Source organism: Podarcis raffonei, chromosome 9 (genome assembly GCF_027172205.1).
Source record: "Podarcis raffonei isolate rPodRaf1 chromosome 9, rPodRaf1.pri, whole genome shotgun sequence".
NCBI lineage: Eukaryota > Metazoa > Chordata > Lepidosauria > Squamata > Lacertidae > Podarcis > Podarcis raffonei.
The window spans coordinates 75,173,881-75,190,358 of NC_070610.1; the positions used below are offsets into that span (position 1 = coordinate 75,173,881).

The 16,478-nt window shown below is 48.1% G+C and overlaps 1 protein-coding gene across 2 annotated transcripts in view; it reads right to left on the reverse strand.

Moving 5' to 3' along the window:
* LZTS3 (leucine zipper tumor suppressor family member 3) overlaps positions 1–9,395 on the reverse strand; it is a 76,840-nt gene extending 67,445 nt beyond the window's left edge. The window contains exon 1 of one of the 2 annotated variants that reach the window (XM_053402095.1): positions 9,009–9,395. The gene's annotated coding sequence lies outside the window, so the exon portion shown is untranslated. The remainder of the gene's footprint in view (positions 1–9,008) is intronic. The other variant, XM_053402090.1, reaches the window with a different exon arrangement.
* Positions 9,396–16,478: the final 7,083 nt, after the last annotated feature.

Genomic DNA, 16,478 nt, shown 5'->3' on the forward strand with positions numbered 1-16,478 from the left:
GGTAGCATGCCAGCTTTGGCTGGTTTGCCAGCTTCAACCGTTTCTACAGCAGACAAGCTTGTCTGCGAACATTTATGCTTTAGTAACTTATAGGCTGGACTACTGCAACTCGCTCTATGTGGGGCTGCCCTTGAAGAGCGCCCACAAATTCCAACTGATCCAAAAAATGCAAATTCTGCAATATTAATTAGCGCTAGCTAGATTGAGCGTATTGCCTTAAGGCAGGGGTACAGAACCTCTTTGGGCTGGCGGACAAGACTGTTAACACCCCACCACCTGGAGGGCCAGATTTGGCATGTGGGCAGGATTGCTCACCTGTCAATCATCACCTGGTGTCACCTGTTGATGGCATTTTACCATTGTACTGTGGAGAGTGTATTAACTTATGGTCTGTGTGTGTGGTTTGGGAGCTGCACGGTCAGGGAAAAAACAAGGCTGTCCAGGGTTGTAAAGACTGCGGAGAGAATAATTGGGTGCACTCTTCCCACCTTGGACCAAATCTACGCTTCCAGGTGTCATAAGAAAGCTGCAGAGATAGCGCAGGATAGTGCGCACCCCGGAAATGATCTATTTCAGCTTCTGCCTTCTGGAAGAAGGTACAGGGGGGTTATAAAGACTAGGACTAGTTGCCTGAGAAACAGTTTCTATCCAAATGCAATTTTGGTTTTAAACGCAGTGTAAGGTAGTCTCTATGGGAGTATATTGTATTTAATTATGGGGTATCTGAGTTTTTAGGGGGATAACCAGGCTGAGATAGCAGGCTTGTTGGTTTCTGAATGTCTGACGTAGATTTTTCAATTTCGTTGTTCTGTATGAGGCAATGACAATAAAGAGTAACCTATCGTATCGTATTGTGATGTTGAGCTCTGATATCCTGATTACTGGAGTTCCCAGTGCTATCTGAAAGCCTTTTGATGCTTGCAAGGGGCTTTCAGACAGTTCCCATGCTCCACCTGAGGCCTTTGAAAGCCCTGAACAAATGATCAGAAGGGCAGAAGAAATGTCTTTTGGAAGCACCACCTGCCCAGTAGGGCAGAGCGATATCTGGTTTTCAACACTGTGACATATCACCAGCTAAAGATTGTCGTATGCTGAAATACCACAATGTCTGAAATAAGCATGGGACTATGTGGAGCCATTGGCTGGCTTCACTGTTTTTCCCACATTGCAATCTTTGCACAGCACACAAACGCACACACAACGATTTGCGATATATCACCAGGTCAAAAATTATGAAACCGATACCATGATATGGACTTCAAACCGGTTTGGGGTGATATATTGCCCAGCTCTACTGCCCGCAGGATATTCTTACGTACAGGAGACTCATCCGAAAGGGAAACTTCCCAACACTCCTCTCCTGAGCACCTGATCGGATTTTGAAGGACAACTGCCCATCAGTTCTTGCACTGTTTCAGAAACGGTGACTTACGTAGGTTCATTATCAGACGGGAAGTGAATCGGATCTATCCCTCTTCCCTAATCTGGAATAGAATCATAGAATCATAGAGTTGGAAGAGACCACAAGGGCCATCGAGTCCAACCCCCTAGAGTAGAGACTGGCCTGAGTTCATTTTCACTATGGCGACCTCGGATTGGAATTCCCAATCCTATCGGTGACAGCAGTCACGAAATTAAAAGACACCTGCTTCCTGGGGAAAAAGCGATGACAAACCAAGACAGCATCTTAAAAAGCAGAGAAATCACCTTGCCAACAAAGGTCCGTACAGTGGTACCTCGGGTTAAGAACTTAATTCGTTCCGGAGGTCCGTTCTTAACCTGAAACTGTTCTTAACCTGAAGCACCGCTTTAGCTAATGGGGCCTCCTGCTGCCGCCACACGTCTACTGTTCTCATCCTGAAGCAAAGTTCTTAACCCGAGGTACTATTTCTGGGTTAGCGGAGTCTGTAACCTGAAGCGTCTGTAACCTGAAGCGTCTGTAACCCGAGCTACCACTGTATAGTTAAAGCTATGGTTTTCCCAGTAGTGATGTATGGAAGTGAGAGCTGGACCATAAAGATGGCTGATCGTCGAAGAATTGATGCTTTTGAATTCTGGTGCTGGAGGAGACTCTTGAGAGTCCCATGGACTGCAAGAAGATCAAACCTCTCCATTCTGAAGGAAATCAGCCCTGAGTGCTCACTGGAAGGACGGATCCTGAAGCTGAGGCTCCAAGACTTTGTCCACCTCATGAGAAGAGAAGACTCCCTGGAAAAGACCCTGATGTTGGGAAAGATGGAGGGCACAAGGAGAAGGGGACGACAGAGGACGAGGTGGTTGGACAGTGTTCTCGAAGCTACCAGCATGAGTCTGACCAAACTGCGGGAGGCAGTGGAAGACAGAAGTGCCTGGCGTGCTCTGGTCCAGGGGGTCACGAAGAGTTGGACACGACTAAACAACAACAAACAACATGCACTTCTGCTCAGAAGTAAATCCCACTGGACCTGATGAGGTCACTCTGTGGTGTAGTGGATGGAGTGCTGGACCAGGACCTGAGGGAGCAGGGTTCAAATCCCCATTCAGCCATGAAATTCACTGCGTGCCCTTGGAACAGTCACTCATTCTCAGCCTAGCCTACCTCACAGGGTTGCTGTTTAAGAGGATAAAAGAGGGAGAAGAATTATGTACGTCACCACCTTGGAGGAAAGGTGGGATATAAATGCAAAAGATAAATAATATGTCTACAGAGAGTTATTTTTAGTACAAGTGACCGATACACCTTATGTTCTGGGAAGCAACTGAAAGCGATTCCTTTCCAGCTTTAGAGTACTACACAAACAGAGGGAGGGGAGAACGCTGGCAGCATTAAGATAAATTCAACAGTGCAAATAAGTTTTGATGGATGCAAAAGTGGAATACTGAATGGTATAGTTTTTGTAAAATATGCAAGGATTTATGATATGTAAAATAAACCACAGAAAGAGAAGAAGGTAAGTCACTGATATTTTAAGGATGTAAAAGGAGTATTTTAAATTGCAAAACAGAAACTTTAATAAAAATTATATAAAGAGAGAGAGAAAGAGAGAGAGGAGGAGGAGCAGTAGTAGTACAGTGGTACCTCGGGTTAAGTACTTAATTCGTTCTGGAGGTCCGTTCCTAACCTGAAACTGTTCTTAACCTGAAGCACCACTTTAGCTAATGGGGCCTCCTGCTGCCGCCGTGCCGCTGGAGCACAATTTATGTTCTCATCCTGAAGCAAAGTTCTTAACCCGAGGTAATATTTCTGGGTTAGCGGAGTCTGTAACCTGAAGCGTATGTAACCCGAGGTACCTCTGTAGTAGTAGCAGCAGCAGTAGTAGTAACTTCCCAATTTGTTCAGGCAGCTTCAGAAAAAAAAAGTTTGTTAATTTCTTTCCCTGGTTGTATTACATCATATATATATATATTTTATCAAACAAGATATTGCCCTTTCCAATGGTGTTGTGAACACCATGGAATGAAGCAAAGGAAGGAGAATGAAGGAACTTTTGTCGTGATAGAAGAATGAGGCAGCTTTAGGATATGTTGAGGGCCATAGAGTTGTAAAATTGGAGGGCACCTAAAGGGTCATCTATTCCAACCCCTGCAATCCAGGAATCTCAGCTCAAGCATCCATGACAGATGGCCATCCAACATCTGCTTAAAAACCTCCAAGGAAGGAGAGTCCACAACCTCTGGAGCGAGACCGTCCCACTCTCAAACAGCTCTTACTGTCATACAGCTCTTCCTCATAGGACAACAGTCTCGAGAAAGGAATCCGGTGAGGAAGATTAGCTGTTGCTGCTGCGATGAAACAAGACAGTGCCATAGAGAGAGGAGAGGTTCAAATGTGGAAAAGCCATTCCTAAACATGAGCAAACTCTACGGGAGGGAGGAACCCGGCAGCTGCGGGGCTAAGATTTCACTTCCCCAAATAAAGAATCTGTTCGCAGGCGACACAAAAGGCGTAGCAAGTCGGAGGTGGTCACACTGGAAGAAGAGCTTGCAGTTTTAAGAACTCGATAAAGTCAGGTTTAAAAACTGCATTTGTCTTTCGCACGTACAAATCAGCAGTGGGAGGGAGGCTCCGAAGGGCACAGGGGGAGAGAGACGCATGCGAAGTTGGTCGTGGCCCTTATCCCTAAATAGAACAAACGACACAAAACTTCGTTTTCCAAAATTGCAACCTCAGCGGCAGCAAAAGCCAGCAGAAGACAGGTGGGCTTGTGGGGGCTGGAGGCAGGAAGCCAGCAGCCTTGCGGCAAGTCAGATCACTGGCCCAACAAACATGGAACTGTCTTGATCAGAACGGCAGCAGGTCTTTGTGGTTTCAGGCAGAGAGAGAAGAGAGGTCTTTCTCATTACCAGCGCTAGGCTGGTACCCTTTGGGACTCATAGGGTGGAAGGCGGGGAGACTGACACTAGGTGGCGCTAGAGCACACAGCAGGCACAGCCAGCGGACTCAAGCATTGTCCATAATCACACTGTTCAAAGATGGAGTGAACTCTTTATTAACACAACCTCCACAGACTCGGTGGAGTGTCAGGCCTAAGGAGCAGAACGGCTAATTCCTGGCGGTCTTCCTCCGTGAAAATCAGTTGCGGAGACTGAAAGCTCTCGCCTCCTCACCAGGGCTCTTTCCGAGCAATCGGAGACTGTGTCTGCGTGCAGCCGACCTCTCCTCCACCCCTTTTCATGCCTCTTCTGGTTCTGGGAGATCAGCGGGGAGGGGAGCTGTTCACAGCAAGAGCGGGAGACACCCATGTCTCTTCACCAGCCTCCCCTCTCTCCTGCTTCAGCTTCTGCCTCTGATTCTGGACTGCTCTCTGCTACAGACTCTCCCCGCTCACTAAGCCCTGTTACCTCTTCAGCTTCTGGCACCTCCTCTTCTCCCTCTGACCACTCATTGTCCCACCACCATCCCAGGCTCCGAGCCTTCTTCCTTTGGGGGTTCCCCAGCTGGTTCCTCCCACCGTTCCTCTACCTCCAACCAGTCCATGACACCTCCCCACTGAGTTCTACGCTTGGCTAAGGGGGAGGAAACCAACAGGCAACGCGGCCCCACACCCCCCAAGACTGGTTGTAGGTAAGAAGGCAGGCGGCTGGGGGCTGGCTAAGGGCAAGCTGACTTTGGCTGGGCAGTGCCCCTCTTGCCCCAATGGACCAGTCTCCACTGCCCTCTGCCTAATCGTTTTACAGTGGTACCTCAGGTTACATATGCTTCAGGTTACATATGCTTCAGGTTACAGACTCCACTAACCCAGAAATAGTACCTCGGGTTAAGAACTTTGCTTCCGGATGAGAACAGAAATTGCGTGGTGGCGGCATGGCAGTAGTGGTTAAGAACAGTTTCAGGTTAAGAACGGACCTCCAGAACGAATTAAGTTCTTAACCCAAGGTACCACTGTATATCACAATGTCTGAAATAAGAATGAAGCTACGCAGAGGTGTTGGCTGGCTTCACAGGTTCACCCACATTGTGATTTTTGCACAGCACAAACACACACATCATGATTGGCAATATATCGCCAGGTCAAAAATTATGAAACAGATTATCACAATATGGACTTCAAACCAGTTTGGGATGATATATCGCCCAGCCCTACTGGAGTCCTGTGTCCATTTCTGGGCACCACAGTTTAAGAAGGATATTGAGAAGCCGGAACATGCGCAGAGAACGTTGAACAAGATGATCAAGGGTCTGGGAAACCAAGGTTTACAAGGAACGGTTGAGGAGTTGGGTTTGTTTAGCCTGGAGAAGAGAAGACCTAGAGGAGATTGGATAGCCGTCTTCAACGATCTGAAGGGCTGTTGCTTGCTTTCTCCTGCTCTGGATAGTAGGACCTGAACCAATTCAAGTCACAAGAAAGGAGAGTCCAACTAAACACTGGGAAGAACTTTCTGATTGTAAGAGCTGGTTGACAGCGGAGCGGACTAACTCAAAAAGTGGTGTGCCTCTGTTGTTGTTGTTGTTATTAATTGAATTTATATACCGACCTATACCCAGAGGTCTCAGGGCGGTTCACAAAACAAAATAAAAATATAAAAGCACAAAAGATATAATCAAAATAAAAACAACAACCCAATAACTCTTCTCCCCCCCCCAAAAAAAATTTTAGGAGGGCCTAGGATGTCAATCAAGGGAAGCGGGTGGCGCTGTGGGTTAAACCACAGAGCCTAGGACTTGCTGCTCAGAAGGTCGGCGGTTCGAATCCCTGCGACGGGGTGAGCTCCCGTTGCTCGGTCCCTGCTCCTGCCAACCTAGCAGTTCGAAAGCACGTCAAAGTGCAAGTAGATAAATAGGTACCACTCTGGAGGGAAGGTAAATGGTGTTTCTGTGCGCTGCTCTGGTTCGCCAGAAGCGGCATAGTCATGCTGGCCACATGACCCAGAAGCTGTACGCCGACTCCCTCGGCCTATAGAGCAAGATGAGCGCCGCAACCCCAGAGTCGGTCACAACTGGATCTAATGGTCAGGGGTCCCTTTACCTTTAGGATGTCAATCAAATCAGCCAAAGGTCTGGTTAAAAAGGAACATTTTTGCATGGTGTCTAAAGGGGTATAATGAACTTCCCTGGGGAGAGCATTCCACAGATGGGGAGCCACTGCAGAGAAGTCCCCGTTCTCTACTTCCTTTGATTAGAGATTGGATGGCCATCTGAGGGATTATTTAGCTGTGATTCCTGCATTGCGGGAGGTTGGCCTGGACGACGCTTTTGATCCCTTCCTGACACCACAATCCTACAATTCCGTGAGTCTATAACAGGTGGTTTATTCCGAAATCTGGGCCCCTACATTCACCTCCTGTTAGTCTTGCTTTTCCTCCTCCTCCGGCGTCTCCTGAGAGCATCCTGAGTGGGGCAGAGACTCATTCCAGAAAAAGGCCACCTTTGCCTGAACCGGCAAGGAAGCCTTACACAAGAACAGCTACACCACAGATCTGGTGGAAAGCAGCTCCTTCGACCAATGGGGTGCTCCTTCACCAGCAAGAAACCTTTCGCTCTCTCGCTCTCCTCTCTCATGCCAGCGACCGGGAGATCAAAGCTTTTGCTGGAGTGTGAAAGACGACATGGATGTGCGTGCATGCATGCATGCGTGTGTGTGAAACCCTGCCAATGTGCTTACATCATGCCCAACCGAGCCAGCGTGAAAATAAGACCGAGTGCAGGGTTGCAAAGGGGCAGCAAAGGATGGGGAGAGAACGCTCCCCAGCTCTCTCCCTTATCTCCACTGCACTGCAGCTAAGGGCTCCCTGAGCTCTCTACTAGGGAGAAGGCGGGAGGAAGAGAGCAGGAAAATTCCTTCCTAAAGCAGCTCGGAAATCCAGCTTCAGGATATAATAATTATATGTGTGTGTGTGAAAGAGAGAGGGAGAAATTTGCATGCACAATGACCCAGTTATGCACCGGGCCAACTCTAGAGATGAGCAGTAATGAGCGAATGCTTCAGCAGACCAAAGTCACTTGATTGTGTGTGTGTGTGTGTGTGTGTGTGTTGTGTGCCCACACACACACACACACTCAATATTGTCCCCTAATAGTACAGGTCTACCCGGCTACATTTGCTGGATGGCTCTCCCTGAAGAGATGCGATGTGTAATTTCCTCTCCCTCGCTCTCTATTTTAGGAAACCTTTGCAGAGATGGGAGATGGAAGGTTATGGACTGGGTGGATTTCAGATGCCCCAAATAAAGGATATGCCAAATTCGCAGGATCTGGATTATCACCATTTTTAAAGGATCCGTCCACAACAGGACTGAAATGAAATCCGCTTTTAAAAAGCCCACAACAGCCACAAAACGAAGGCTCCATCTTCAAGAAACGAGAGAGGTCTCTGGCGAGTTCGGTGATCCATGCAAAACCAGAGACCTGATCATCACAGAATAATATATCCATGCGTATAGGGAGCCAAAAAATGATGTGACGGAGGGTTATAGCAAGCAAAAAATGTTTCGGTCTTTGAAACACACACACACACACTGAGGAAGAGGACATTTAATCCTTCTGCTCAGCTGGACAACATGTCACGTTTACCGGGAGTTTATGGCCATCCTTGCTTTGCAGCTATAATGCTACCGACATTAAAAAGCAAACAAACCAAGGGGCATTATTTAGCCATTTCGAACCCCTCTCTGTCAGTTTCTACACCTTGGCTTAGCCTAAAAAAAGGGGGGGAAGCTGGTTTCCCCCCCCCCCCGCGTCTAGTTTGCCAGCGAAATGGCACGCAGCAGTAGCATCCAGAAAAGCAGATGACATAATTTGCAGCCATCCCCTGTTCATCACCCAAACGCCAGCACCTCACCTCGCGCTCTGGATGACACCCCATTTATGACATCATCTTTAAAAAAAAACCACACACACACACACACAACCCAACCCTAACACCAACCATCCCTGATCATACCTGCAAGGGGTTTTATGGTTTTACTTACACAAACGCACGCACATCCTTTATCAATGGGTGGCTGCTTCTTCAACATTGCAAGGCGGGGGGTGGAGAAAAGCAAGCGAAGAGGCTATACCCCCGCCCCAGATCACCAAAAAGAAAAAACTGGCGGAAATATTTTATTCTGGAGCAATGCACACGTTTGCAACGGATATGCATCCCCTTGCATTTTCCCGCGGCGCGTCAGATTATATTGCAAGAAGCAGAGGTCTCCGAGCTCATGGAGGGTTAGGTGGGGGGAGGCAAACTAAACTAATAAGCAGAAAATAAATCGGAAGAGGTGGCGGGGCTTATTTCGGAGGACCCCCGCATCTCCGCCGTGCACCACATTTTAATTGCAACCATATCTGCACACGCTCCCGTCCCCCCCACAGAATCCTCTTCGCGCACCGATTTCCTCAACCCTGAGCGATTTTGCAAAAGGGAAAGAAAAAAAAGGTAGCGCGTGCAAACGTAACCAGTCTTCCACCACCATGCAAGCAACCCCCCCCCCCGGTCCAAGTGTGTGGCGACGCCTCCCTCTCTCCCTCCTCCTGCGCCCCCTCCCCAAATCCCTCCCGGGCGTGTAGGCAAGAGCTACCTCTCCCCTCCCCGCCGTGCTCTTACTCTTTGCAGGAACGCAGGCGGTGCGCCCTGGGCGCGTAGCAGCTCCTTCAGCCGGGAGGCGTCCGGTTTTTAATCCTCTCTTTTTTTGGCGGCGGCGGCTCGGGATGCAGGAGAGAAGCATGCACCGCGACGGGGAAGGTGCTTGGAGTTCAAAAATGAAATGCAACCGAAAACGACGACCTCCGACCAATTGCACGGGGGGCGAATCCAAAGCGTGCGCTCAGGCGGCCACCCGGCGCATCGCGGAGCCTTTGCAAGGAAGGAGGCGAGCGGCGCTGCAGGCGAGCGGGCTGGCGGCTCGCATCCCGGCCAGCGTCACCGATCCACACGCGCGCACTCGCAGACACGCATCTTGCCCCTTTTCTTGCGGCAAACGGCAGCCAACCCCCCTGGCCACGCCCCCCTTGCCACAGCCTCAGCCTATCGGAGAGCAGGATCCGGGAGGAGGGTGGATCGCCTGGCCTTTTTAACTCTTCCCGCACTGCAGCGCTCCAAGGCTTGGAGGAAGGGTCGGGGCTGGTCTACACGTGATGGGAGATGTTTGGGTTTGGTGGCATTTTTATTTTTTGACACGTTTTATTGTCCCATTTTGCTTTTTTTCTGTGCGCCGGTTAGAAGTTGCAAGTAATGAAGCGTTTCCTCCAACTGGGAAACTGAATCCACATTCATCAATTGACCGCAACAGATTGGAGAACTGGGCGCAAGCTAACAAAATTAATTTCAATACAGCAGAGGCAAATGTCAGGTTCTGCAAATGTCAGGAAGAACCAGCTGCTCAAACATAAGATGGGGGAACACCTGGCTTGACAGCAGTACATTTGAAAAGGATCTAGGGGTCTTCGTGGACCACAAGTTGAACATGAGTCAACATGGTGATGCAGCAGCAAAAAAAGCGAATACTATTCCAGGCTGTATCAACAGAAGTCTGGTGTCCAGATCAAGGGAAGTAATAATACCACTCTATTCTGTCTTGGTCAGACCACAACTGGAATACTGTGTCCAATTCTGGGTACCACAATTTAAGAAGGATGTTGACAGGCTGGAAAATGTGGTGAAGATGAGGGTGACCAAGACGATTGAGGGTCTGGAAACTAAGCCTAATGAGGAATGGTTGAAGGAGCTGGATATGTTTAGCCTGGAAAAGAGGAGACTGAGAGGAGATATGATAACTCAGGAAATTGCTGACTCTCCTTCCTTGGAGGTTAATAATAATAATAATAATTTATACCCCGCCCTCCCCAGCCAAGACTGGGCTCAGGGCGGCTAACAATCAATAATAAAAACAAAATATAACTTAAATACAATTTAAAAAGCAAGATTAAAATACAACATTCAAACATTAAAATGCAACCTCTTCACAGGAGGAGAAAGGAAAAAAGAAAGAGGGGGAGGGAATCAAGTTGATTCCAAGCCAAAGGCCAGGCAGAACAACTCTGTCTTACAGGCCCTGCGGAAAGAAATCAGATCCTGCAGGGCCCTGGTGTCAAGAGACAGAGCGTTCCACCAGGCTGGAGCCAGTGTTGAAAAGGCCCTGCCTCTGGTTGAGGCTAATCTGACTTCCTTAGGGCCCGGGACCCCTAGGGTGTTGCTATTTATGGACCTTAAGGTCCTCCGTGGGGCATACCAGGAGAGGCGGTCCCGTAGGTACGAGGGTCCTAGGCCGTGAAGGGCTTTAAAGGTCAAAAGCAGCACCTTAAATCTGACCCTGTACTCCACCGGGAGCCAGTGCAGCTTGAAAAGCACTGGGTGAATATGCTCCCATGGCAGAGACCCCGTGAGGAGCCTCGCTGCAGCATTCTGCACCCGCTGGAGTTTCTGGGACAGCTTCAAGGGCAGCCCCGCGTAGAGCGAATTACAGTAGTCAAGCCTGGAGGTGACCGTCGCATGGATCACTGTGGTCAGGTCAGGGTGGGAAAGGTAAGGGACCAACTGCTTGATGCGGCGAAGGTGGAAAAATGTTGCCTTAAGCAGGTTGGATAGCCATCTGTCATGGATGCTTTAGATGAGATTCCTGCACTTCAGGGGGTTGGACTAGATGACCCTCGGGGTCCCTTCCAACTCTACAACTCCATGTGTCTATGATTATAAACAGCTTTTCGCCCTTCTCTCATAATAGTAGAACTTTGTGGATGGCCCAATAATATTAAGTGGCAGAAGCTCAAGCCTTTCTTCACACAGTATTTCCTTAGTGTATGGAACTCCCTGCCACAAGTAATAATAATAATAATTTTATTTTTTATACCCCACCAATGTGGCTGGGTTTCCCCAGCCACTTGGGCCGCTTCCAGCAAAATAGAAAAACACAAGAAAACATCAAATATTAAAAACAAAGCGAAGCTTTAAAAGGTGGCTATTAAAAGAGATGAAACGAATTTGTGGTAGAGGTGAAGAGCATATGTAATTGGCGGCTAGACATGGTGGACCCAGTCTATAGAAGGTGAATGCACATTTGGGGGGTGCGATGTGTTCGAATTCTGCCTCATGGAAATTGCTTTGTCCTGATTCCCCTGTTGCCGTGCAGGGTTTCCCAAAGGGGTCAATATCGATCCTCTTGGGGTCAGCAGGGCTGTACAGGGGATGACTAAAGCCCTAGAGATCGAAAAAGAAGTTTGCAAGGTACAGTGTCAAAAAGTAATAACTGGGAAGTCTGAGCTTCGGCACGAAAGAGGATGGCCCTGTACAGAAGGCACTTCCTTGGCCAATGAGGAAACTCTGTATTTAATGAGATGACTCCATAATTCCATAGTTATTCCTTATTTTTTACACTTTAAGATACCTAATCACAGTGGTTAATAATAAATCAATGACGATTGTTCCTTGGCTTTATTTAATTTACATTCCTACAAATCTGGGTGGGGTCAATGGCAACTTCCAAGGATTCAATGAATTCAGAAAGGGTTTAAACCTTCCCAGTGAGGCAATGGGGTGGTTGTTCTGTTGCATTCACCTGATGGGGAGAAAGACGGGGGGCTGGCAGGCCGCTGGATCCAGGCCCCTGTGTTTGCCACGCTGGTTCTAAGCCATTTCGACCTGCGATGTGATTCAGTCGCTCTCAACTTCCTTCGACAGCTCTTCTCATCTCCCACGACTAATGCGGTTCCGCCGCTGCTATAGAGACTGGTTTTAAATAAGAAATGCACACAGCCCACTAAGTGTGCGCCCAGGGAGATCGGGAATAATTATACAATTACATGTTGTTTTCATTTTTCGGAGATAAGAGGTGCCGGAGCTCAAAGGTACTTGAAAGCCCTTTGCTATGGAAACTTTAACCCCCCTTAAGCCCAGGTATGTCAGAGCGGGGGAAGTCCAAACTGTGGTTGCTTGTGGGGCGGGGGTATGCACTCTGCATATGCTCAGAGGTACCCCTGCCTGTTAACAGAGCGAATGCTGTTCTAGGCTGCATGAACAGAAGTGTAGTGTCCAGATCAAGGGAAGTAATTGTACCACTCTAAAGACGCCTGCTTCATGGGAGAAAAGCAATGACAAACCTAGACAGCATCTTAAAAAGCAGAGACATCACCTTGCTGACAAAGGTCCGTATAGTTAAAGCTATGGTTTTCCCAGTATTGATGTATGGAAGTGAGAGCTGGACCATAAAGAAGGCTGATCGCCGAAGAATGGATGCTTCTGAATTATGGTGCTGGAGGAGACTCTTGAGAGTCCCATGGACTGCAAGAAGATCAAACCTCTCCATTTTGAAGGAAATCAGCCCTGAGTGCTCACTGGAAGGACAGATCTTGAAGCTGAGGCTCCAGTACTTTGGCCACCTCATGAGAAGAGAAGACTCCCTGGAAAAGACCCTGATGTTGAGAAAGATGGAGAGCACAAGGAGAAGGGGACGACGGAGGACGAGATGGTTGGACAGTGTTCTGGAAGCTACCAGCATGAGTTTGACCAAACTGCGGGAGGCAGTGGAAGACAGGAGTGCCTGGCGTGCTCTGGTCCAGGGGGTCACAAAGAGGCGGACACGACTAAACGACTAAACAACATTGTGCCTTGATCAGACCAAGGACACTGAGAGGAGAGGTGACAGCCATCTTCAAATATCTAAGATGGAGAAAGATGGTTTTTAAGCAGAGGTTGGGTGGCCATCTGTCATAATAATAAATAATAATAAATTTTTATTTGTACCCCGGCCAGAGCCGGGCTCAGGGCAGCTAACATCATAAAACTAACACAGTATACAAAGAACATAAAAACAGGCAATCAATTAATTAAAACACATCTTAAAATTAGTTCAGAACAAATGAAAATCTGGACAGATGGCAGTCCACGGGTAAAATTGAGAGTGGTTAATATTCTCCAGGGCCAACTGTTACCACTGGTCTTATAAAGGACCTGTGAGCAGTCTAGGAGGCCTCTTGAATGCTTGTTCTTATACAGAAAGAAAAGAATCAGACTGAACCCCAACCAAAGGCCTGGTGGAACAGCTCCGTCTTGCAGGCCCTGCATGGATGCTTTAGCTGAGATTCCTGCATTGCAGGGGGCTGGACTACATGACCCTTGAGGTCCCTTCCAACTCTACAATTTATTTATTTATTCCATTCTTCCTTTTTTAAAAAAAATATAAACAAATTATTAGTCTTCCTATATTTACCCAATATTTCCACACTTTAGCCAATTATACAGATTTTTTAAAAAAATAAAATAAAAATAAATTTATGATTCCACTCTTCCATTGCCCATGAGCTGTGCGATGCCCTTCCCTCTGCCGTATGCAAAGCAGCAACCACCTGTTGCTTCAGATGCCTTGGAAAGAGGTAGGTTTTCATCCAGGCTTTCCCTGACCCATGAAATCAGACCCGGGACAACTGCTTCAGTGCTGCACTAACAACATTATTTGTATGTCACCCAAATGCCTGGGTTGCCCCAGCCGCTCTGGCTGGCTCCCAACATAGGGTAGCCATATTTATAGAAGTAAAAACTTATCGAGCTTTCTTTTCCAAAAGTTCTCGAGCATTTCTTGGGAAAGTTTCAAAAAACCCCGGACATTTTCCCAATTTCCCCAAATTCCCCCTGGACACTAATTCTGTCATTAGAAAACCTGGGGAAATCCAGACGTATGGCAACCCTATCCCAACACGTATATTAAAAACACGATAAAACACCAAACATTAAAAAGCTTCCCTAAACAGGGCTGCCTTCAGGTGTCTTATAAAAGTTGTAATAATAATAATAATAATAATAATAATAATAATAATAATAATAATAATAATAATTTATTATTTATACCCCGCCCATCTGGCTGGGTTTCCCCAGCCACTCTGGATGGCTTTCAACAGAATATTAACATACAATAGTCTATTAAACGTTAAAAGCTTCCCTAAACAGGGCTGCCTTCAGATGTCTTCTAAAAGTCTGATAGTTGTTTTCCTCTTTGACATCTTGTGGGAGGGCGTTCCACAGGGCGGGTGCCACCACCGAGAAGGCCCTCTGCCTGGTTCCCTGTAACTTGGCTTCTCGCAGCGAGGGAACCACCAGAAGGCCCTCGGCGCTGGACCTCAGTGTCTGGAAAGAACAATGGGGGTGGAGATGCTCCTTCAGGTATACTGGACTGAGGCCATTTAGGGCTTTAAAGGTCAGCACCAACACTTTGAATTGTGCCCGGAAACGTGTAGGTCTTAATCTTCTTGACATCTGACGGGAAGGCGTTCCACAGGGAAGGTGCCACTACCAAGAAGGCCCTCTGGCTGGTTCCATGCAACCTCGCTTCCTGCAGTGAGGGAACCGCCAAAAGGCCCTCGGTGCTCAAAGTCAGTGGAGGCTGAGCAATGGTGCTGGGTGTCAATATCCGGGCTGAGCAATGGGGGTGGAGATGCCAACAGAGTTTCCCACCAGCTCAGCCCCCTTCCCTATGCTCTGCTGCCTTATGGCCTAGTGGACACACACACCAGACCTTCTGTACTTAGCCAAGGCTGTTTCTCCTTATACAGATCTGTTCCTCCCTGCAATAGATCCGAGCATCCATTCTGCGCAGGCCAAAGCATTATGAGACAAGGGAAGCAGGAGGAGCTGAGATTTGTGCCACCAAGGGAATGCAACCTGCCCGAGCCATCCGATCGGAGGAGGCCCCGGCAAGAGAAAGGCGCCAAATCAAACACATGGCCTGGCGGTTCTTTGCAAATATCTACCCCCGTCGGAACGGCGCCCTGGCTAGGAATCTGCTTGTTGATGCAATTTTGCCAAATGTGGCTTTTGAATTTGCTCTGTTTTCATCAAGCACGAGGATATTTGTGGGCGTTGCGGAGTCTTTAGAGGCCCGGGATATGATGGGATGGATCGCTGGAAGGTTTCTCTCTCTTTTTGCAACCAGATGGAGGTAGCCAAAGCAAGAAGAGAGGGAGAGAGAGGTGTTTGCACTGATTTCTGCACCCATCTCAGGTCCCCACACATTGCACAAGAGGAGGTGGCAAACTCAGAAGTGTGGGGCAGAATTCAGGGTGCATGCCCCCTTTGCGCATCTGCAATACATGTCAGGCAGGTAATGAGAAGCAGTCTGAGGTGAGTCAGAAGCTGCATGTGACAGTCAAAAGCACAAGGCGAGCCAGAAAGACAGAGTTGCAAAAGCAGGTGAAAAAAGTGAGTAAGGGCGGTTTGATTTGCTTTCTAATGCAAATCTACCTAATTCATGCTCACTGAAGCCACCTGTGAAGTAAAGAAGAACTACGATTCTCTGATTCTATGAAAGCCACACGCCTCTGAATTTTGCGATGCAATTCGGCAGCCCAAGAAAAGGTGCCTCTGAAATGCACACATTATGGGACAGCGTGCATGAAATATCAGAAGGAGGAGACAGGATAGAAATTCGTAAAGTCATGCATGGCACAGGGAGAGTCAACAGAGAAAAGTTTCTCTCCCTCTCTCATAACACTAGTACTTGAGGCAGGGACATCCTAGGGACCAAGGCAGTTTCGGCCCCTCAAATATTTCTTTTGAGGGGGCTACCCCCATCAATATTGAGAAGACATCGCATAGTGTCATGTCAGCCCCCCCTAGGGAAGCTGGTGCCTCTGCCAATGAAGCTGAGGGTTGGGAAATTCAGGACAAATGTTAAAAGAGTATTTATTCATGCCGTGCATAGTTAAACTTTGGAACTCATTGCCACAGGAGGCGGTGGGGGCCACCGACCCAGATGGCTTTAACAGAGGATCAGACCAATTCATGGAGGAGGGAGCTGTCAATGGCTACTCTCTGCTCTGCCTCGACAGAAGGAGGCTGTGATGCTTCTAAATAGCAAGCGGAGAGTGTTCTTGTGCTCAAGATCCCACAGGCATCTCGCTGTGAGCACAGGATGCTGGACTAGACGGGCCATTGGCCTGATCCAGCAGGAGAGCCACTGTAGGCAACACTGAGCTAAAGCAGAGAATCTTCAGCTCTCCACACATTGTTTTGTTGTTTAGTCATTTAGTCGTATCCGACTCTTCGTGACCCCCTGGACCAGAGCACGCCAGGCACTCCTGTCTTCCACTG